At 48.8% G+C, this 22,795-nt stretch overlaps 1 protein-coding gene and 1 long non-coding RNA gene across 2 annotated transcripts in view; one reads left to right on the forward strand and one right to left on the reverse strand.

The window, feature by feature from the left end:
- The window catches only part of LOC127915246 (netrin receptor UNC5B-b-like), a 188,819-nt gene that overhangs the window by 84,377 nt on the left and 81,647 nt on the right, over positions 1-22,795 (reverse strand). The window lies entirely within an intron of this gene.
- LOC127915267 (uncharacterized) lies at positions 6,951-9,252 on the forward strand. Its single transcript, XR_008090832.1, has 3 exons — positions 6,951-7,213; positions 8,461-9,035; positions 9,132-9,252. It is a non-coding gene; the product is annotated as an uncharacterized LOC127915267 (long non-coding RNA).

Here is a 22,795-nt window from a genome sequence, read left to right on the forward strand (position 1 = left end):
GGAGGTGATTTCACACAGTCACAGTCCTGCGATAAAGAACTGCAACGCTAATATTTGCGTAAACTCTTCACAGTTGTGTTCTGTGAGTGTCACCGACTAGACTGATCCCACATTTCAATGCTTCACATTCCAACCTTGTATAACATTATCTAGTCTAAATATGGCATGACTCCACCAATTGTAACCTTCTGCATCACTATGAGTGGTACTTTTATTTTGAAGGCAAAACGCAAATTCCACTATTGTGCCTAATCCTTATTGTGGCTAGCTTCACAACACATAACCGGTCCTGTCGAACGTCACTAGTCAGATGAATCCAATGGCTGTTTATAACATTAGCTTTGGGCAACAGGGTTAAGTAGCTGGCTGTTTATAACATTAGCTTTGGGCAACAAGGTTAAGTAGCTGGCTGTTTATAACATTAGCTTTGGGCAACAGGGTTAAGTTGCTGGCTGTTTATAACATTAGCTTTGGGCAACAGGGTTAAGTAGCTGGCTGTTTATAACATTAGCTTTGGGCAACAGGGTTAAGTTGCTGGCTGTTTATAACATTAGCTTTGGGCAACAGGGTTAAGTAGCTGGCTGTTCATAACGTTAGCTTTGGGCAACAGGGTTAAGTAGCTGGCTGTTTATAACATTAGCTTTGGGCAACAGGGTTAAGTAGCTGGCTGTTTATAACAGTATCTTGGTGCAACAGGGTTAAGTAGCTGGTTAGCTATTTATTTTCATGAACTGAAGTTCAATTTCAATAATGAACAACAAGTGGCTAGAAGCACAAACATTTCACTACACTCGCATTAAAATCTGCTTGATGACCAAGGAGCTCTCCAAACAGGTCAAAGTTGTGGAGAAGTATAGATCAGGGTTGGGTTATAAAAAAATATCTGAAACTTTGAACATCCCACAGAGCACCATTAAATCCATTATTAAAAAATTGAAAGAATATGGCACCACAACAAACCTGTCAATAGAGGGCCGCCCAGGAAAACTCACAGACCAGGCAAGGAGGGCTTTAATCAGAGAGGCAACAAAGAGACCAAAGATAACCCTGAAGGAGCTGCAAAACTCTGCAGAGGAGATTGGAGTATTTGTCCATAGGACCACTTTAAACCGCACACTCCACAGAGCTGGGCTTTACAGAAGAGTGGCCAGAAAAAAGGCCATTGCTTAAAGAAAAAAATAAGCAAACACGTTTGGTGTTCGCCAAAAGGCACGTGGGAGACTCCCCAAACATATGGAAGAAGGTACTCTGGTCAGATGAGAACAAAATTCAGCTTTTTGGCCATCAAGGAAAATGCTATATCTGGCGCAAACCCAACACCTCTCATTACCCCGAGAACACCATCCCCACAGTGAAGCATGGTGGTGGCAGCATCATGCTGTGGGGATGTTTTTCATCGGCAGGGACTGGAAAACTGGTCAGGATTGAAGGAATGATGGATGGCACTAAATACAGGGAAATTCTTGAGGTCTTCAGTCATCCAGAGATTTGAGACGGAGCTTCACCTTCCAACAGGGCAATGACCCGAATCATACTGCTACAGCAACACTCGAGTGGTTTAAGGGGAAACATTTACATGTCTTGGAATGGCCTAGGCAAAGCCCAGACCTCAATTAAATTGAACATCTGTGTATGACTTCAAGATTGCTGTACACTGTGCACAACCCATCCAACTTGAAGGAGCTGCAGCAGTTTTGCCTTGAAGAATGGGCAAAAATCCCAGTGATGTGCCAAGCTTATAGAGACATACCCCAAGAGACTTGCAGCTGTAATTGCTGCAAAAGGTGACTCTACAAAGTATTGACTTTGTGGGGGTGAATAGTTAGTTCTGCACGCTCAAGTTTTTCTTTTTTTTCGTCTTACTTCTTGTTTGTTTCACAATCAAAATAATATTTTGCATCATCAAAGTGGTGTCATCATGTCATCATCATGTTGTTTAAATCAAATGATACAACCCCCCCCCCCCCAAAAAAAAAAAAAAAATCAATTCCAGGTTATAAGGCAACAAAATAGGAAAAATGCCAAGGGGGGTGAATACTTTCGCAAGCCACTGTAGGCTTGTCAATAAGGTCTACTGAATTGAAGTTGAGAGAGAGAGAGAGAGAGAGAAAGGGGGAGAGAGACAGAGAAAAGAGTGAGGTAAAGACAGAGAGAGGAGGGAGAGAGAAAGGGGGGAGAGGAGGGAAAGAGAAAGGGGGGGAGAAAGAAAGGGGGGAGAGGAGGGAAAGAGAAAGGGGGGAGAAAGAAAGGGGGGAGAGGAGAGAGAAAGGAGGGAGAGAGAAAGGGGGGAGAGGAGGGAGAGAGAAAGGAGGGAGAGAGAAAGGGGGGAGAGGAGGGAGAGAGAAAGGGGGAGAGGAGGGAGAGAGAAAGGGGGAGAGGAGGGATAGGGAAAGGGGGGAGAGAAAGGGAGAGAGAAGGGGGAGAGGAGGGAGAGAGAAAGGAGGGAGAGAGAAAGGGGGAGAGGAGGGAGAGAGAAAGGGGGGAGAGAGAAAGGGGGAGAGGAGGGAGAGAGAAAGGGGGAGGGGAGGGAGAGAGAGGGAGAGAGAAAGGGGGGAGAGGAGGGAGAGAGAAAGGGGGAGAGGAGGGGGAGAGAGAGAGGAGGGAGAGGAGGGAGAGAGAAAGGGGTAGAGGAGGGAGAGAGAAAGGGGGAGAGGAGGGGGAGAGAGAGAGAGGAGGGAGAGGAGGGAGAGCGAAAGGGGGAGAGGAGGGAGAGCGAAAGGGGGAGAGAGAGGGAGAGAGAAAGGGGGAGAGGAGGGAGAGAGAAAGGGGGAGAGGAGGGAGAGAGAAAGGGGGGAGAGGAGGGAGAGAGAAAGGGGAGGGGAGGGAGAGAGAGAGGAGGGAGAGAGAGAGGGAGAGAAAGGGGGAGGGGAGGGAGAGAGAGAGGAGGGAGAGAGAAAGGGGGAGAGAGAGGGAGAGAGAAAGGGGGAGAAGAGGGAGAGAGAAAGGGGGAGAGGAGGGAGAGAGAAAGGGGGAGAGAGATATGAAATGGAGAGAGAAAGGGGAGGGGAGGGAGAGAGAAAGGGGAGAGAGAGGGAGAGAGAAAGGGGGAGGGGAGGGAGAGAGAGAGGAGGGAGAGAGAAAGGGGGAGAGAGAAAGGGGGGAGAAGAGGGAGAGAGAAAGGGGGAGAGGGGGAAGAGAGAAAGGGGGGAGAGAGCTATGAAATGGAGAGAGAAAGGGGGAGGTGAGGGACAGAGAAAGGGGGGAGAAGAGGGAGAGAGAGAAAGGGGAGAGAGAGAGGGGGGAGAGAGAAAGGGGAGAGAGAGAAAGGGGGAGAAGAGGGAGAGAGAGAAAGGGGAGAGAGAGAGGGGGGAGAGAGAAAGGGGAGAGAGAGGGGGAGAGAGAGAGAGAGACAGAGAGATATTGTTGTCCCTCTTTCCACTAGTCATCACCTGTAGACCAATGTCACCGTAACTCAGGAAGTCAAGCTCAGACATGGTAGAGAATGACTGCACCCTTTTCTGTAAGAAGTGTGTGTGTGTGTGTGTGTGTGCGTGTGTGTGTGTGTGTGTGTGTGTGTGTGTGTGTGTGTGTGTGTGTGTGTGTGTGTGTGTGTGTGTGTGTGTGTGTGTGTGTGTGTGTGTGTGTGTGTGTGTGTGTGTTTTGGTGTGCCAGGCGCCACTGTTTGTCTTTCTACTCTGCCGCTATGCTTGATAGCCGAGTTGAGCAAATCTGCCCTGTGTTGCTGACTGGCTGGCTGGTTTGCTGACTGGCTGGCTGACCGGCTGACTTTTTGGTTGCCATGACATGTAGTCACATGGAGCTTCTCTAGTGGACTCCAGTCCACACTCACCTAGACAGACAGCAACCAGACACATCTCTCTCTCTCTCTTTCTCTCTCTGGTGGACTCCAGTCCACACTCACCTAGACAGACAGCAACCAGACACATCTCTCTCTCTCTCTTTCTCTCTCTGGTGGACTCCAGTCCACACTCACCTAGACAGACAGCAACCAGACACATCTCTCTCTCTCTCTCTTTCTCTCTCTGGTGGACTCCAGTCCACACTCACCTAGACAGACAGCAACCAGACACATCTCTCTCTCTCTCTCTTTCTCTCTCTGGTGGACTCCAGTCCACACTCACCTAGACAGACAGCAACCAGACACATCTCTCTCTCTCTCTCTCTCTCTGGTGGACTCCAGTCCACACTCACCTAGACAGACAGCAACCAGACACATCTCTCTCTCTCTCTCTCTCTCTGGTGGACTCCAGTCCACACTCACCTAGACAGACAGCAACCAGACACATCTCTCTCTTTCTCTCTCTGGTGGACTCCAGTCCACACTCACCTAGACAGACAGCAACCAGACACATCTCTCTCTCTCTCCTTCTCTCTCTGGTGGACTCCAGTCCACACTCACCTAGACAGACAGCAACCAGACACATCTCTCTCTCTCTCTTTCTCTCTCTGGTGGACTCCAGTCCACACTCACCTAGACAGACAGCAACCAGACACATCTCTCTCTCTCTCTTTCTCTCTCTGGTGGACTCCAGTCCACACTCACCTAGACAGACAGCAACCAGACACATCTCTCTCTCTCTCTCTTTCTCTCTCTGGTGGACTCCAGTCCACACTCACCTAGACAGACAGCAACCAGACACATCTCTCTCTCTCTCTCTTTCTCTCTCTAGTGGACTCCAGTCCACACTCACCTAGACAGACAGCAACCAGACACATCTCTCTCTCTCTCTTTCTCTCTCTGGTGGACTCCAGTCCACACTCACCTAGACAGACAGCAACCAGACACATCTCTCTCTCTCTCTTTCTCTCTAGTGGACTCCAGTCCACACTCACCTAGACAGACAGCAACCAGACACATCTCTCTCTCTCTTTCTCTCTCTGGTGGACTCCAGTCCACACTCACCTAGACAGACAGCAACCAGACACATCTCTCTCTCTCTCTTTCTCTCTCTAGTGGACTCCAGTCCACACTCACCTAGACAGACAGCAACCAGACACATCTCTCTCTCTCTCTTTCTCTCTCTGGTGGACTCCAGTCCACACTCACCTAGACAGACAGCAACCAGACACATCTCTCTCTCTCTCTTTCTCTCTCTAGTGGACTCCAGTCCACACTCACCTAGACAGACAGCAACCAGACACATCTCTCTCTCTCTCTTTCTCTCTCTGGTGGACTCCAGTCCACACTCACCTAGACAGACAGCAACCAGACACATCTCTCTCTCTCTCTTTCTCTCTCTAGTGGACTCCAGTCCACACTCACCTAGACAGACAGCAACCAGACACATCTCTCTCTCTCTCTTTCTCTCTCTAGTGGACTCCAGTCCACACTCACCTAGACAGACAGCAACCAGACACATCTCTCTCTCTCTCTTTCTCTCTCTGGTGGACTCCAGTCCACACTCACCTAGACAGACAGCAACCAGACACATCTCTCTCTCTCTCTTTCTCTCTCTGGTGGACTCCAGTCCACACTCACCTAGACAGACAGCAACCAGACACATCTCTCTCTCTCTCTTTCTCTCTCTAGTGGACTCCAGTCCACACTCACCTAGACAGACAGCAACCAGACACATCTCTCTCTCTCTTTCTCTCTCTGGTGGACTCCAGTCCACACTCACCTAGACAGACAGCAACCAGACACATCTCTCTCTCTCTCTTTCTCTCTCTAGTGGACTCCAGTCCACACTCACCTAGACAGACAGCAACCAGACACATCTCTCTCTCTCTCTTTCTCTCTCTAGTGGACTCCAGTCCACACTCACCTAGACAGACAGCAACCAGACACATCTCTCTCTCTCTCTTTCTCTCTCTGGTGGACTCCAGTCCACACTCACCTAGACAGACAGCAACCAGACACATCTCTCTCTCTCTCTTTCTCTCTCTGGTGGACTCCAGTCCACACTCACCTAGACAGACAGCAACCAGACACATCTCTCTCTCTCTCTTTCTCTCTCTAGTGGACTCCAGTCCACACTCACCTAGACAGACAGCAACTCTCTCTCTCCCTCTCTCTCTCTGCAACTTACCTTTGTAGATGTCTGTGTCTCTCCAACTCTATCCCTCATATGCCTCTTCAGTCAATGTGTGTGTGACTGACTTATTATAGGGAAGGCTCTAGACTGACTTATCATTAGAGGGAGGGCTCTAGACTGACTTATCATTAGAGGGAGGGCTCTAGACTGACTTATCATTAGAGGGAAGGCTCTAGACTGACTTATCATTAGAGGGAGGGCTCTAGACTGACTTATCATTAGAGGGAGGGCTCTAGACTGACTTATCATTAGAGGGAGGGCTCTAGACTGACTTATCATTAGAGGGAGGGCTCTCGACTGACTTATCATTAGAGGGAGGGCTCTAGACTGACTTATCATTAGAGGGAGGGCTCTAGACTGACTTATCATTAGAGGGAGGGTTCTAGACTGACTTATCATTAGAGGGAGGGCTCTAGACTGACTTATCATTAGAGGGAGGGCTCTAGACTGACTTATCATTAGAGGGAGGGCTCTCGACTGACTTATCATTAGAGGGAGGGCTCTAGACTGACTTATCATTAGAGGGAGGGCTCTCGACTGACTTATCATTAGAGGGAGGGCTTTAGACTGACTTATCATTAGAGGGAGGGCTCTAGACTGACTTATCATTAGAGGGAGGGCTCTAGACTGACTTATCATTAGAGGGAGGGTTCTAGACTGACTTATCATTAGAGGGAGGGCTCTAGACTGACTTATCATTAGAGGGAGGGCTCTCGACTGACTTATCATTAGAGGGAGGGCTCTAGACTGACTTATCATTAGAGGGAGGGTTCTAGACTGACTTATCAATAGAGGGAGGGCTCTACACTGACTTACCATTAGAGGGAGGGCTCTAGACTGACTTATCATTAGAGGGAGGGTTCTAGACTGACTTATCATTAGAGGGAGGGAGGGCAGGTAGCCTAGTGGTTAGAGTGTAGGGACGGCAGGTAGCCTAGTGGTTAGAGCGTAGGGACGGCAGGTTGACTAGTGGTTAGAGTGTAGGGACGGCAGGTAGCCTAGTGGTTAGAGTGTAGGGACGGCGGGTAGCCTAGTGGTTAGAGTGTAGGGACGGCAGGTAGCCTAGTGGTTAGAGTGTAGGGGCTGAAGGTAGCCTAGTGGTTAGAGTGTAGGGGCGGCAGGTAGCCTAGTGGTTAGAGTGTAGGGACGGCAGGTAGACTAGTGGTTAGAGTGTAGGGACGGCAGGTAGTCTAGTGGTTAGAGTGTAGGGACGGCAGGTAGCCTAGTGGTTAGAGTGTGGGGACGGCAGGTAGCCTAGTGGTTAGAGTGTAGGGACGGCAGGTAGCCTAGTGGTTAGAGTGTAGGGGCGGCAGGTAGCCTAGTGGTTAGAGTGTAGGGACGGCAGGTAGACTAGTGGTTAGAGTGTAGGGACGGCAGGTAGACTAGTGGTTAGAGTGTAGGGACGGCAGGTAGCCTAGTGGTTAGAGTGTAGGGGCGGCAGGTAGCCTAGTGGTTAGAGTGTAGGGACGGCAGGTAGACTAGTGGTTAGAGTGTAGGGGCGGCAGGTAGCCTAGTGGTTAGAGTGTAGGGACGGCAGGTAGCCTAGTGGTTAGAGTGTAGGGACGGCAGGTAACCTAGTGGTTAGAGTGTTGGGACGGCAGGTAGCCTAGTGGTTAGAGTGTAGGGGCGCCAGGTAGCCTAGTGGTTAGAGTGTAGGGACGGCAGGTAGCCTAGTGGTTAGAGTGTAGGGACGGCAGGTAGCCTAGTGGTTAGAGTGTAGGGACGGCAGGTAGCCTAGTGGTTAGAGTGTAGGGGCGGCAGGTAGCCTAGTGGTTAGAGTGTAGGGACGGCAGGTAGCCTAGTGGTTAGAGTGTAGGGACGGCAGGTAGCCTAGTGGTTAGAGTGTGGGGACGGCAGGTAGACTAGTGGTTAGAGTGTAGGGGCGGCAGGTAGCCTAGTGGTTAGAGTGTAGGGACGGCAGGTAGCCTAGTGGTTAGAGTGTAGGGACGGCAGGTAACCTAGTGGTTAGAGTGTAGGGACGGCAGGTAGCCTAGTGGTTAGAGTGTAGGGGCGCCAGGTAGCCTAGTGGTTAGAGTGTAGGGACGGCAGGTAGCCTAGTGGTTAGAGTGTAGGGACGGCAGGTAGCCTAGTGGTTAGAGTGTAGGGACGGCAGGTAGCCTAGTGGTTAGAGTGTAGGGACGGCAGGTAGCCTAGTGGTTAGAGTGTAGGGACGGCAGGTAGCCTAGTGGTTAGAGTGTAGGGACGGCAGGTAGCCTAGTGGTTAGAGTGTAGGGGCGGCAGGTAGACTAGTGGTTAGAGTGTAGGGACGGCAGGTAGCCTAGTGGTTAGAGTGTAGGGACGGCAGGTAGCCTAGTGGTTAGAGTGTAGGGACGGCAGGTAGCCTAGTGGTTATTGTGTAGGGACGGCAGGTAGACTAGTGGTTAGAGTGTAGGGACGGCAGGTAGCCTAGTGGTTAGAGTGTTGGGACGGCAGGTAGACTAGTGGTTAGAGTGTAGGGAGGCAGGTAGCCTAGTGGTTAGAGTGTAGGGACGGCAGGTAGCCTAGTGGTTAGAGTGTAGGGACGGCAGGTAGCCTAGTGGTTAGAGTGTAGTGACGGCAGGTAGACTAGTGGTTAGAGTGTAGGGAGGCAGGTAGCCTAGTGGTTAGAGTGTAGGGACGGCAGGTAGCCTAGTGGTTAGAGTGTAGGGACGGCAGGTAGCCTAGTGGTTAGAGTGTAGGGACGGCAGGTAGCCTAGTGGTTAGAGTGTAGGGACGGCAGGTAGCCTAGTGGTTAGAGTGTAGGGACGGCAGGTAGCCTAGTGGTTAGAGTGTAGGGAGGGCAGGTAGCCCAGTGGTTAGAGTGTAGGGACGGCAGGTAGCCTAGTGGTTAGAGTGTTGGGACGGCAGGTAGCCTAGTGGTTAGAGTGTAGGGACGGCAGGTAGCCTAGTGGTTAGAGTGTAGGGACGGCAGGTAGCCTAGTGGTTAGAGTGTAGGGACGGCAGGTAGCCTAGTGGTTAGAGTGTAGGGGCGGCAGGTAGCCTAGTGGTTAGAGTGTAGGGACGGCAGGTAGACTAGTGGTTAGAGTGTAGGGACGGCAGGTAGACTAGTGGTTAGAGTGTAGGGACGGCAGGTAGCCTAGTGGTTAGAGTGTAGGGGCGGCAGGTAGCCTAGTGGTTAGAGTGTAGGGACGGCAGGTAGACTAGTGGTTAGAGTGTAGGGGCGGCAGGTAGCCTAGTGGTTAGAGTGTAGGGACGGTAGGTAGCCTAGTGGTTAGAGTGTAGGGACGGCAGGTAGCCTAGTGGTTAGAGTGTAGGGACGGCAGGTAACCTAGTGGTTAGAGTGTAGGGGCGCCAGGTAGCCTAGTGGTTAGAGTGTAGGGACGGCAGGTAGCCTAGTGGTTATAGTGTAGGGACGGCAGGTAGACTAGTGGTTAGAGTGTAGGGGCGGCAGGTAGCCTAGTGGTTAGAGTGTAGGGACGGCAGGTATACTAGTGGTTACAGTTTAGTGGCGGCAGGTAGCCTATTGGTTAGAGTGTAGGGGCGGCAGGTAGCCTAGTGGTTAGAGTGTAGGGACGGTAGGTAGCCTAGTGGTTAGAGTGTAGGGACGGCAGGTAGCCTAGTGGTTAGAGTGTAGGGACGGCAGGTAACCTAGTGGTTAGAGTGTAGGGACGGCAGGTAGCCTAGTGGTTAGAGTGTAGGGAGGGGCAGGTAGACTAGTGGTTAGAGTGTAGGGAGGGGCAGGTAGACTAGTGGTTAGAGTGTAGGGAGGGGCAGGTAGACTAGTGGTTAGAGTGTAGGGACGGCAGGTAGCCTAGTGGTTAGAGTGTGGGGAGGGGCAGGTAGACTAGTGGTTAGAGTGTAGGGACGGCAGGTAGCCTAGTGGTTAGAGTGTAGGGAGGGGCAGGTAGACTAGTGGTTAGAGTGTAGGGACGGCAGGTAGCCTAGTGGTTAGAGTGTAGGGAGGGGCAGGTAGACTAGTGGTTAGAGTGTAGGGACGGCAGGTAGCCTAGTGGTTAGAGTGTTGGACCGAAAGGTTGCTAGATCAAATCCCTGAGCTGACAAGTTACAAATCTATCGTTCTGCCCCTGAACAAGGCAGTTAAACCCACTGTTCCCAGGCCGTCATTGTAAATAAGAATATGTTCTTAAACTGACTTGCCTCGTTAAAAAATATGTTTAATTCCATTGAGTCATGTTATGTGGTCCTCCCACTTCGACTCTTTGGGATGCAGCATGCAGTTTATTAGGCTACAGATGAAATACGTTCTGAACCTCACAGGGTGGTGAAAAGTGACACGATGACAAGCTTTTCTCCTTTTCAACAAATACAGACGGGCGACATTCTGGTGACATGATGATCGATGCTTGGTCGCCCTTTGACCATTTAAAATAATCTTGCTCTTTTGTCCATAATATTGTCATTATGTAGGCCGGTCTACTCACACCATCTCTGTTGGCTTGAGCACACGTGCCAAAACCAGCGTGGGCACATTTCCTATTTACAGTTTTTTTTTGATAATTGCTGACACATGATTTCTGAAACTATGGTTCCGTTCCTCGAGACTCCACACACGCACGCACGCACGCACGCACGCACGCACGCACACACACACACACACACACACACACACACACACACACACACACACACACACACACACACACACACACACACACACACACACACGCACGCGCACGCACACACATACACACACACATACACACACACACACACACACACACACACACACACACACACACACACACACACACACACACACACACACACACACACACACACACACACACACACACACACACACACACACACACACAAACTAACATGCAACATGCAAAAACCTCACACATCTCAAACCAAACACTTCAGTCAAAACTACTTTACAGTTTTCCCCACACATTTGCCAAATCTTTGGCACATTTTCCTAAAACCACAAACAAAAGCAAACGCTGAATTCAAAACTGTTTAATCTCTTTCAACATTTAAATTTTTTTGCGTCAAAATGAGACACGCCATATGAACAGACCTGTCTACCAAACACCACACTGATCAACACAAAACACTATGAATATACCAGCAGTAGGTTTATGATGTGATCAACACAAAACACTATGAATATCCCAGCAGTAGGTTTATGATGTGATCAACACAAAACACTATGAATATCCCAGCAGTAGGTTTATGATGTGATCAACACAAAACACTATGAATATCCCAGCAGTAGGTTTATGATGTGATCAACACAAAACACTATGAATATACCAGCAGTAGGTTTATAATGTGATCAACACAAAACACTATGAATATCCCCGCAGTAGGTTTATGTGATCAACACAAAACACTATGAATATACCAGCAGTAGGTTTATGATGTGATCAACACAAAACACTATGAATATCCCAGCAGTAGGTTTATGATGTGATCAACACAAAACACTATGAATATCCCAGCAGTAGGTTTATGATGTGATCAACACAAAACACTATGAATATCCCAGCAGTAGGTTTATGATGTGATCAACACAAAACACTATGAATATCCCCGCAGTAGGTTTATAATGTGATCAACACAAAACACTATGAATATCCCCGCAGTAGGTTTATGATGTGATCAACACAAAACACTATGAATATCCCAGCAGTAGGTTTATGTGATCAACACAAAACACTATGAATATCCCAGCAGTAGGTTTATGTGATCAACACAAAACACTATGAATATCCCTGCAGTAGGTTTATGATGTGATCAACACAAAACACTATGAATATCCCAGCAGTAGGTTTATGTGATCAACACAAAACACTATGAATATCCCAGCAGTAGGTTTATGATGTGATCAACACAAAACACTATGAATATCCCAGCAGTAGGTTTATGATGTGATCAACACAAAACACTATGAATATCCCAGCAGTAGGTTTATGATGTGATCAACACAAAACACTATGAATATCCCAGCAGTAGGTTTATGATGTGATCAACACAAAACACTATGAATATCCCAGCAGTAGGTTTATAATGTGATCAAGACAAAACACTATGAATATCCCAGCAGTGGGTTTATGATGTGATCAACACAAAACACTATGAATATCCCCGCAGTGGGTTTATGTGATCAATACAAAACACTATGAATATACCAGCAGTAGGTTTATGATGTGATCAACACAAAACACTATGAATATCCCAGCAGTGGGTTTATGATGTGATCAACACAAAACACTATGAATATCCCAGCAGTAGGTTTATGATGTGATCAACACAAAACACTATGAATATCCCAGCAGTAGGTTTATGATGTGATCAACACAAAACACTATGAATATCCCAGCAGTAGGTTTATGATGTGATCAAGACAAAACACTGAATATCCCAGCAGTGGGTTTATGATGTGATCAACACAAAACACTATGAATATCCCAGCAGTAGGTTTATGATGTGATCAAGACAAAACACTATGAATATCCCAGCAGTGGGTTTATGATGTGATCAACACAAAACACTATGAATATCCCAGCAGTAGGTTTATGATGTGATCAACACAAAACACTATGAATATCCCAGCAGTGGGTTTATGATGTGATCAAGACAAAACACTATGAATATCCCAGCAGTAGGTTTATGATGTGATCAACACAAAACACTATGAATATACCAGCAGTGGGTTTATGATGTGATCAACACAAAACACTTTGACATGCGTCTGTATCCTGTCTCCTATTTGACATGTGTCTGTATCCTGTCTCCTATTTGACATGTGTCTGTATCCTGTCTCCTATTTGACATGCGTCTGTATCCTGTCTCCTATTTGACATGTGTCTGCATCCTGTCTCCTATTTGACATGTGTCTGTATCCTGTCTCCTATTTGACATGTGTCTGTATCCTGTCTCCTATTTGACATGTGTCTGTATCCTGTCTCCTATTTGACATGTGTCTGTATCCTGTCTCCTATTTGACATGTGTCTGCATCCTGTCTCCTATTTGACATGTGTCTGTATCCTGTCTCCTATTTGACATGTGTCTGCATCCTGTATCCTTTTTGACATGTGTCTGCATCCTGTCTCCTATTTGACATGTGTCTGTATCCTGTCTCCTATTTGACATGTGTCTGTATCCTGTCTCCTATTTGACATGTGTCTGCATCCTGTCTCCTATTTGACATGTGTCTGTATCCTGTCTCCTATTTTGGTCTGGCCACAGCCCGTCATCTACATCACAAGCGATGTTCTCCTTCGCTAAACAGCGGGGGAAAAATGTTCTGTCGTGACGGATCCAGCCGCCGAAAGCCCCCCACATCATCTTCACCACATGCGTCCTCCATTGCCTGGAGGGAGAGGGTTGCGTGTGAGGGGTTGGAGGTCATACACCTTTTTTCTGCAGAAAAAAACTCTTCAACTGGTTTTAGGAAATGGCTAATATGGTGGGAGGTATAGAACAATACATTCTGGGTGGTCGATGAACCAGTCGCGGACCAGAGGAGCCCGGTGGAAACTCACGTTGTCCCAGATGACAACATACCTGGGCCGCTCTGGTCCACCCCTCTGCTCGGCTGGAATGAGGAAGCCGTGTAGTGTGTCCAGGAATGTGACGAGAAGGGCGGTGTTGTAGGGACTAAGGTTGGCATGGTGATGGAGGATGCCTTGCTGGCTAACGGCTGCGCCACATGGTGATATTGCCTCCACGCTGTCCCGGGGACATCCACAGTGACACGGGGGCCAATAATGTTCCGTCCCCGCCCCCTTCTTTTGGATAGGTTGAAGCCTCATCAATGTAAATATAAACGTGCTGAATTGCAGCGGCATCCAGCTACAAGCCTCTCTGAAACAGACAAGACAATATGTGACATAGACCCAGAGCAGTCACTTACTCTGAGACCTTGAAGTAGTGCTTCCCCCTTTGCTCTGCAAGGGCCGCGGCTTTTGTGGAGCGATGGGTAAACGATGCTTCGAGGGGTGACTGTTGTTGATGTGTGCAGAGGGTCCCTGGTTCGCGCCCGGGTATGGGCGAGGGGACGGTCTGAAGTTATACTGTTACATAGACAAGCTGGTGAATGTTATTGAATATTGTGTATTTATGTGGTTCTGGATTTCTCCTAGTCTAATGGTATTGTTGACCACCATCATGTTCACAATAGCCGGTCTCCTGTTCTGGTGTGAACGGTGTCTTCCACCACGGCCTAGTTCCGCAGAACATCCACAAATATGATATGATTGGTTACGGTAAACTAAAAATAAATCTATTTTCTTTCGATATGAAATGACGTTACTGTGACATTGGCCAACAATCACTGAGTAACACAGGCCTTACTGATGTGTCGGACTGCAGTAAACATCCATAAAGAGCCTAGAGTAGATGGTAGGTAACGTACCGGTTGTCATTTCTGAATGTTCGGAGGATAGATGTAACCTTGTAGCGTCTCAGGTTGGGCTGAACTCTCTGCATACATGTTCAACCAATGTGGCCCTTTTCTCATCTGAGACAACTGTCCTTCCTCGTCCTCCTCTTCCTCTCACTCCTTCACCTCCTCCTCCTCCTCCTCCTCTCACTCCTTCACCTCCTCCTCCTCTTCCTCCTCTTCCTCTCACTCCTTCACCTCCTCCTCCTCCTCCTCCTCTCACTCCTTCACCTCCTCCTCCTCTTCCTCCTCTTCCTCTCACTCCTTCACCTCCTCCTCCTCCTCCTCCTCTCACTCCTTCACCTCCTCGTCCTCCTCTTCCTCTCACTCCTTCACGTCCAGCTCTTGCTTCAACATTGACTTCTATTTTCCTCCAGAACAGGAGAGATCATCGGTGGCCTTTTATAGGGCTGAAGCTCTGATTTCTAAGTGAACGATTCAGCAACTAGTGAGGAGTAGGTGTTGCCAATTGGTGCATAGCGCTTGGCATTGTGATTGGTGTTGCTTTCCAAAGGGACTAAAGATGTTTTTTTTATTTTGAATGTTGGAGCCTAATGTAGAGAACTGCGTGTAGTGTTTTGCAAAAATAGAATTGAAAGCTGAGTGTAAAGCAAGAATTGTGCTTGCAATTTTGCAGACTTGGTTTAGGGATTTGGTAGATGAGTTTTCAGGTTTCGGTGATTTGCGTTTCCTCTTCCAATTTTAGTGTAAAAAACAATTTAGGAAAAACTGTAACTCTTCTCAAAATGGTGTTTTTGCATCAAAACTCTACACGCCAAACCATCAAATGATTATCTCTTATAAACGCCAACGGCACACGGATGTGGCAAAGGTAAAACACGACTATCTTGTGTATTTTACATGTTCAGTGGAGTCCAGTTTGTCATAACACCCACACCCACATGTATGTGCACCCATATACACAGCAGGCACGCACATTCAGTATATATTTACACTAGAAACATACATGTAAAAGGAGAGGGGGGGAATCAAATGTTTTTCTTTCTCAAAACATTGTATTTTCATCCAGATTTCAGGATGAACAGTAACAGACAAAGCAAATGCAGTAGAATATAAACCAATAGTCCTCTTCCTCCTCCTCTTCCTCATCCTCATCTTCCTCCACCTCCTCTTCCTCCACCTCCTCCTCCTCTTCCTCCACCTCCTCCTCATCTTCCTCCACCTCCTCTTCCTCCTCCTCTTCCTCCACCTCCTCCTCCTCTTCCTCCACCTCCTTATCCTCTTCCTTCTCCTCATCTTCCTTTTCCGCCTCTTCCTCCTCTTCCTCTTCCTCCTCATCTTCTTCCTCATCCTCCTCCACCTCCTCTTCCTCCTCCTCCTCTTCCTCATCTTAATTTTCCTCCTCTTCCTCATCCTCCTCTTCCTCATCCTCCTCTTCCTCCTCCTCCTCTCCAAAATCAGCCTTCATTGTTGTCCAAACCAAGAAAGCCAACCCGAAGCCTAAACTCAAGCTCTGATTTCTAAGTGAAGAAATTAGCAGTAGAAATGTTTTCACACGTGAACATTGGGTTGTAGGTAATCGGTAAATGAGTTTTGGCGTTTTGAATGGCAGTGTTTTCTAAAACAAAACACAAAGACCTGTTAGTTTTGAATGATGTGTCTAATGTAGAGAACTGTGTCTTTAGTGTTTTGCAAAAAGTGTGTTTTACATTTGCAAACTGAACCTAAAGCAGACCATGTGTTTGCAGTTTTGCAGACTTGGTCTGAAGATCGGGTACATGAGTTAATGGTTTCACTGAGAGTGCCTTAAGTATCACTTTTAGTGTGTAAAGCGATTGTACAGACTTTCTTTATGTAGAGGTTCGATTATCTGCATTCAAATCTGTTGCCCATTGGAAGGAAACCTAGCCAGTGATGCCCATTGGATGGAAACCTAGCCAGTGATGCCCATTGGAAGGAAACCTAGCCAGTGATGCCCATTGGATGGAAACCTAGCCAGTGATGCCCATTGGATGGAAACCTAGCCAGTGATGCCCATTGGATGGAAACCTAGCCAGTGATGCCCATTGGATGGAAACCTAGCCAGTGATGCCCATTGGATGGAAACCTAGCCAGTGATGCCCATTGGATGGAAACCTAGCCAGTGATGCCCATTGGATGGAAACCTAGCCAGTGATGCCCATTGGATGGAAACCTAGCCAGTGATGCCCATTGGATGGAAACCTAGCCAGTGATGCCCATTGGAAGGAAACCTAGCCAGTGATGCCCATTGGATGGAAACCTAGCCAGTGATGCCCATTGGATGGAAACCTAGCCAGTGATGCCCATTGGATGGAAACCTAGCCAGTGATGCCCATTGGATGGAAACCTAGCCAGTGATGCCCATTGGATGGAAACCTAGCCAGTGATGCCCATTGGATGGAAACCTAGCCAGTGATGCCCATTGGAAGGAAACCTAGCCAGTGATGCCCATTGGATGGAAACCTAGCCAGTGATGCCCATTGGATGGAAACCTAGCCAGTGATGCCCATTGGAAGGAAACCTAGCCAGTGATGCCCATTGGAAGGAAACCTAGCCAGTGATGCCCATTGGAAGGAAACCTAGCCAGTGATGCCCATTGGATGGAAACCTAGCCAGTGATGCCCATTGGAAGGAAACCTAGCCAGTGATGCCCATTGGATGGAAACCTAGCCAGTGATGCCCATTGGAAGGAAACCTAGCCAGTGATGCCCATTGGATGGAAACCTAGCCAGTGATGCCCATTGGAAGGAAACCTAGCCAGTGATGCCCATTGGATGGAAACCTAGCCAGTGATGCCCATTGGATGGAAACCTAGCCAGTGATGCCCATTGGAAGGAAACCTAGCCAGTGATGCCCATTGGATGGAAACCTAGCCAGTGATGCCCATTGGATGGAAACCTAGCCAGTGATGCCCATTGGATGGAAACCTAGCCAGTGATGCCCATTGGATGGAAACCTAGCCAGTGATGCCCATTGGAAGGAAACCTAGCCAGTGATGCCCATTGGAAGGAAACCTAGCCAGTGATGCCCATTGGAAGGAAACCTAGCCAGTGATGCCCATTGGAAGGAAACCTAGCCAGTGATGCCCATTGGAAGGAAACCTAGCTAGTGATGCCCATTGGAAGGAAACCTAGCCAGTGATGCCCATTGGAAGGAAACCTAGCCAGTGATGCCCATTGGATGGAAACCTAGCCAGTGATGCCCATTGGAAGGAAACCTAGCCAGTGATGCCCATTGGATGGAAACCTAGCCAGTGATGCCCATTGGAAGGAAACCTAGCCAGTGATGCCCATTGGAAGGAAACCTAGCCAGTGATGCCCATTGGATGGAAACCTAGCCAGTGATGCCCATTGGATGGAAACCTAGCCAGTGATGCCCATTGGATGGAAACCTAGCCAGTGATGCCCATTGGAAGGAAACCTAGCCAGTGATGCCCATTGGATGGAAACCTAGCCAGTGATGCCCATTGGATGGAAACCTAGCCAGTGATGCCCATTGGATGGAAACCTAGCCAGTGATGCCCATTGGATGGAAACCTAGCCAGTGATGCCCATTGGAAGGAAACCTAGCCAGTGTTGCCCATTGGATGGAAACCTAGCCAGTGATGCCCATTGGATGGAAACCTAGCCAGTGATGCCCATTGGAAGGAAACCTAGCCAGTGATGCCCATTGGATGGAAACCTAGCCAGTGATGCCCATTGGATGGAAACCTAGCCAGTGATGCCCATTGGATGGAAACCTAGCCAGTGATGCCCATTGGAAGGAAACCTAGCCAGTGTTGCCCATTGGATGGAAACCTAGCCAGTGATGCCCATTGGAAGGAAACCTAGCCAGTGATGCCCATTGGAAGGAAACCTAGCCAGTGATGCCCATTGGAAGGAAACCTAGCCAGTGATGCCCATTGGAAGGAAACCTAGCCAGTGATGCCCATTGGATGGAAACCTAGCCAGTGATGCCCATTGGATGGAAACCTAGCCAGTGATGCCCATTGGAAGGAAACCTAGCCAGTGATGCCCATTGGAAGGAAACCTAGCCAGTGATGCCCATTGGAAGGAAACCTAGCCAGTGATGCCCATTGGATGGAAACCTAGCCAGTGATGCCCATTGGAAGGAAACCTAGCCAGTGATGCCCATTGGAAGGAAACCTAGCCAGTGATGCCCATTGGAAGGAAACCTAGCCAGTGATGCCCATTGGATGGAAACCTAGCCAGTGATGCCCATTGGATGGAAACCTAGCCAGTGATGCCCATTGGATGGAAACCTAGCCAGTGATGCCCATTGGATGGAAACCTAGCCAGTGATGCCCATTGGATGGAAACCTAGCCAGTGATGCCCATTGGAAGGAAACCTAGCCAGTGATGCCCATTGGAAGGAAACCTAGCCAGTGATGCCCATTGGATGGAAACCTAGCCAGTGATGCCCATTGGAAGGAAACCTAGCCAGTGATGCCCATTGGATGGAAACCTAGCCAGTGATGCCCATTGGATGGAAACCTAGCCAGTGATGCCCATTGGATGGAAACCTAGCCAGTGATGCCCATTGGATGGAAACCTAGCCAGTGATGCCCATTGGATGGAAACCTAGCCAGTGATGCCCATTGGAAGGAAACCTAGCCAGTGATGCCCATTGGATGGAAACCTAGCCAGTGATGCCCATTGGAAGGAAACCTAGCCAGTGATGCCCATTGGATGGAAACCTAGCCAGTGATGCCCATTGGAAGGAAACCTAGCCAGTGATGCCCATTGGATGGAAACCTAGCCAGTGATGCCCATTGGAAGGAAACCTAGCCAGTGATGCCCATTGGATGGAAACCTAGCCAGTGATGCCCATTGGATGGAAACCTAGCCAGTGATGCCCATTGGATGGAAACCTAGCCAGTGATGCCCATTGGATGGAAACCTAGCCAGTGATGCCCATTGGATGGAAACCTAGCCAGTGATGCCCATTGGATGGAAACCTAGCCAGTGATGCCCATTGGAAGGAAACCTAGCCAGTGATGCCCATTGGATGGAAACCTAGCCAGTGATGCCCATTGGATGGAAACCTAGCCAGTGATGCCCATTGGAAGGAAACCTAGCCAGTGATGCCCATTGGATGGAAACCTAGCTAGTGTTGCCCATTGGAAGGAAACCTAGCCAGTGATGCCCATTGGAAGGAAACCTAGCCAGTGATGCCCATTGGATGGAAACCTAGCCAGTGATGCCCATTGGATGGAAACCTAGCCAGTGATGCCCATTGGATGGAAACCTAGCTAGTGTTGCCCAAATAATGGTTTTAGAACAAAAAAATCTGCAGGAATGTTGTGTCGCCTCAACAACAAAATTACAGAGGTAAGCAAAATTGCTTCGGTGTTGGTAATGTTCTGTTTATTGTCCCAGCTCGCTGTCTACAGTGGGGCCAGCCAGGCAGGCAGGGCTGGCTTAAATGGATGTAATTACACTATAAGATGAGTTTATCGTCCCAGGTCTAGTGTCTACAGTGGGGCCAGCCAGGCAGGCAGACAGGCAGGGCCGGTTTAAATGGATGTAATTACACTAGAAGATGAGCAGCATTCCTTCCTAAGGGCAGAATGATTATAGAGCTCTACTCTCCACTGGGCTCCTGTAATTACAAATGACTCCCTCCCCCTCTTCCCCCTCTTATAATGGTCTGTACTCCCTACCGCTCTGCTCTCTACTTTTCAACTCTGCCTCGCTCCTCTACTCTCCCCCCTCCTCTTCCCCCTCTTATAATGGTCTGCACTCCCTACCGCTCTGCTCTCTACTTCTCAACTCTGCTTCTCTCCTCTACTTACCCCCCCCCTACTGGTTACTGGTCTCCTACCGTTTAACCTACACCGTTAGAAAACAAGGTGCTACCTAGAGCCACAAAGGGTTAATCAATTGTCCCCAAAAGAGAACCGTCCGTAAAAAGCTCCTTTTGGTTCCAAGTGGAACCCTTTCACTAATTTGAGGTTATCCACAACTACTGGCCTGGTCTCCATACCCACTACTCTCCACTCAGCTACTGGCCTGGTCTCCATACCCACTACTCTCCACTCAGCTACTGGCCTGGTCTCCAGACCCATCTAGTCTCCACTCAGCTACTGGCCTGGTCTTCATACCCACTACTCTCCACTCAGCTACTGGCCTGGTCTTCATACCCCTCTCGTCTCCACTCAGCTACTGGCCTGGTCTCCATACCCACTACTCTCCACTCAGCTACTGGCCTGGTCTCCAGACCCATCTAGTCTCCACTCAGCTACTGGCCTGGTCTCCATACCCACTACTCTCCACTCAGCTACTGGCCTGGTCTCCATACCCACTACTCTCCACTCAGCTACTGGCCTGGTCTCCAGACCCATCTAGTCTCCACTCAGCTACTGGCCTGGTCTCCATACCCACTACTCTCCACTCAGCTACTGGCCTGGTCTCCATACCCCTCTAGTCTCCACTCAGCTACTGGCCTGGTCTCCATACCATCTAGTCTCCACTCAGCTACTAGCTAGCCTGGTCTCCATACCATCTAGTCTCCACTCAGCTACTGGCCTGGTCTCCAGACCCATCTAGTCTCCACTCAGCTACTGGCCTGGTCTTCATACCCCTCTCGTCTCCACTCAGCTACTGGCCTGGTCTCCATACCCACTACTCTCCACTCAGCTACTGGCCTGGTCTCCAGACCCATCTAGTCTCCACTCAGCTACTGGCCTGGTCTCCATACCCACTACTCTCCACTCAGCTACTGGCCTGGTCTCCATACCCACTACTCTCCACTCAGCTACTGGCCTGGTCTCCAGACCCATCTAGTCTCCACTCAGCTACTGGCCTTGTCTCCATACCCACTACTCTCCACTCAGCTACTGGCCTGGTCTCCATACCCCTCTAGTCTCCACTCAGCTACTGGCCTGGTCTCCATACCATCTAGTCTCCACTCAGCTACTAGCTAGCCTGGTCTCCATACCATCTAGTCTCCACTCAGCTACTGGCCTGGTCTCCATACCATCTAGTCTCCACTCCTCTCCATCTCTTTCCTCTCCTTCACTCCCTCACCCCATTCATACTCCACTCAACTCTAGTCTGCCTTTTCCAAAACTACTGGTCAACGCTGCCTACCCCTGGTCTCTCCTTGACTTCTCACAGCTTCTATACTTCACTTTTCCTCTCCACTCCTCCTCTCCTCTCCTCCAGTCCTCCACTCCTCCTCTCCTCCTCTCATCCAGTCCTCTCTCTGCTACTCTGGCTGATTACGCCCAGAAGATCACAACAGAGGACACACTGAGGACATATTGTCGTAGACTACAGATATTAAACCACACACTAAAAAACAGAGAGACAGACAGGTCTGACACATCAGAGTGACTACAGACAGACTAAAAACCATATGAGTCAGCACAGCAGACACACCCACCCCACTCCTCCATCCACCTACTCATCCACCCCTCCACCCACATGTGTGTCTGCCGTCCTGTGTGTCTGCTGTCCTGTGTCTGCTGTCACGTGTGTCTGCGGTCCTGTGTGTCTGTGGTCCTGTGTGTCTGCTGTTCTGTGTCTGCTGTGCTGTGTGTCTGCGGTCCTGTGTGTCTGCTGTTCTGTGTCTGCTGTGCTGTGTGTCTGCGGTCCTGTGTGTCTGCTGTCCTGTGTGTCTGCTGTCCTGTGTGTGTGTGTGTTTGTGTGTGTGTGTGTGTGTGTGTGTGTCTGTGGTCCTGTGTCTGCTGTCCTGTGTGAGTGTGTGTGTTTGTGTTTGTGTGTATGTGTGTGTGTGTGTTTGTGTGTGTGTGTGTGTGTGTGTGTTTGTGTGTGTGTGTGTGTGTGTGTGTGTCTGTGGTCCTGTGTCTGCTGTCCTGTGTGAGTGTGTGTGTTTGTGTTTGTGTGTATGTGTGTGTGTGTGTGTGTGTGTGTGTGTTTGTGTGTGTGTGTGTGTGTTTGTGTGTGTGTGTCAAAGTTATGTCACTCCCAACATTTTAACTTTGACAAAATACATAAAATAGGTCCATAGGATTAATTGAAACGTTGTTGTTGTTGTTGTTGTTGTTGTTGTTGTTGTTGTTGTTGTTGTTGTTGTTGTTGTTGTTGTTGTTGTTGTTGTTGTTGTTGTTGTTGTTGTTGTTGTTGTGTGCGTGAGTGAGTAGAGATGTTTGAGTTTTGTAATACAAAGATGCTTTGTTTAAATGAAGAACAAAACATTGTTTCAGGGCATATGAAATCCAACTGTCTGATTTACAGAGTTAGTGTGAGATTTTGGCAATGAATTCCTTTCATCTAAATAGCATGCTCGCTGTTCCTGTCGACTTTACGCTAGTCAGCAATAGGTCCAGAAACTACCTTCCACTTCCTTCAAACTACACCCAGACACATACAAATGTTATCCAATAAGTAGGGCTGTGACGGTCATGAAACTCAGCCGGTGATTGTCATGCCGGTCTCACGGTAATTGACCGTGAACAGAAACGTGTTTAGCATCACACTGACATGTGGAACATGTTAA

The sequence above is a fragment of the Oncorhynchus keta genome, chromosome 3 (assembly GCF_023373465.1).
Source record: "Oncorhynchus keta strain PuntledgeMale-10-30-2019 chromosome 3, Oket_V2, whole genome shotgun sequence".
Classification (NCBI taxonomy): Eukaryota; Metazoa; Chordata; class Actinopteri; order Salmoniformes; family Salmonidae; genus Oncorhynchus; species Oncorhynchus keta.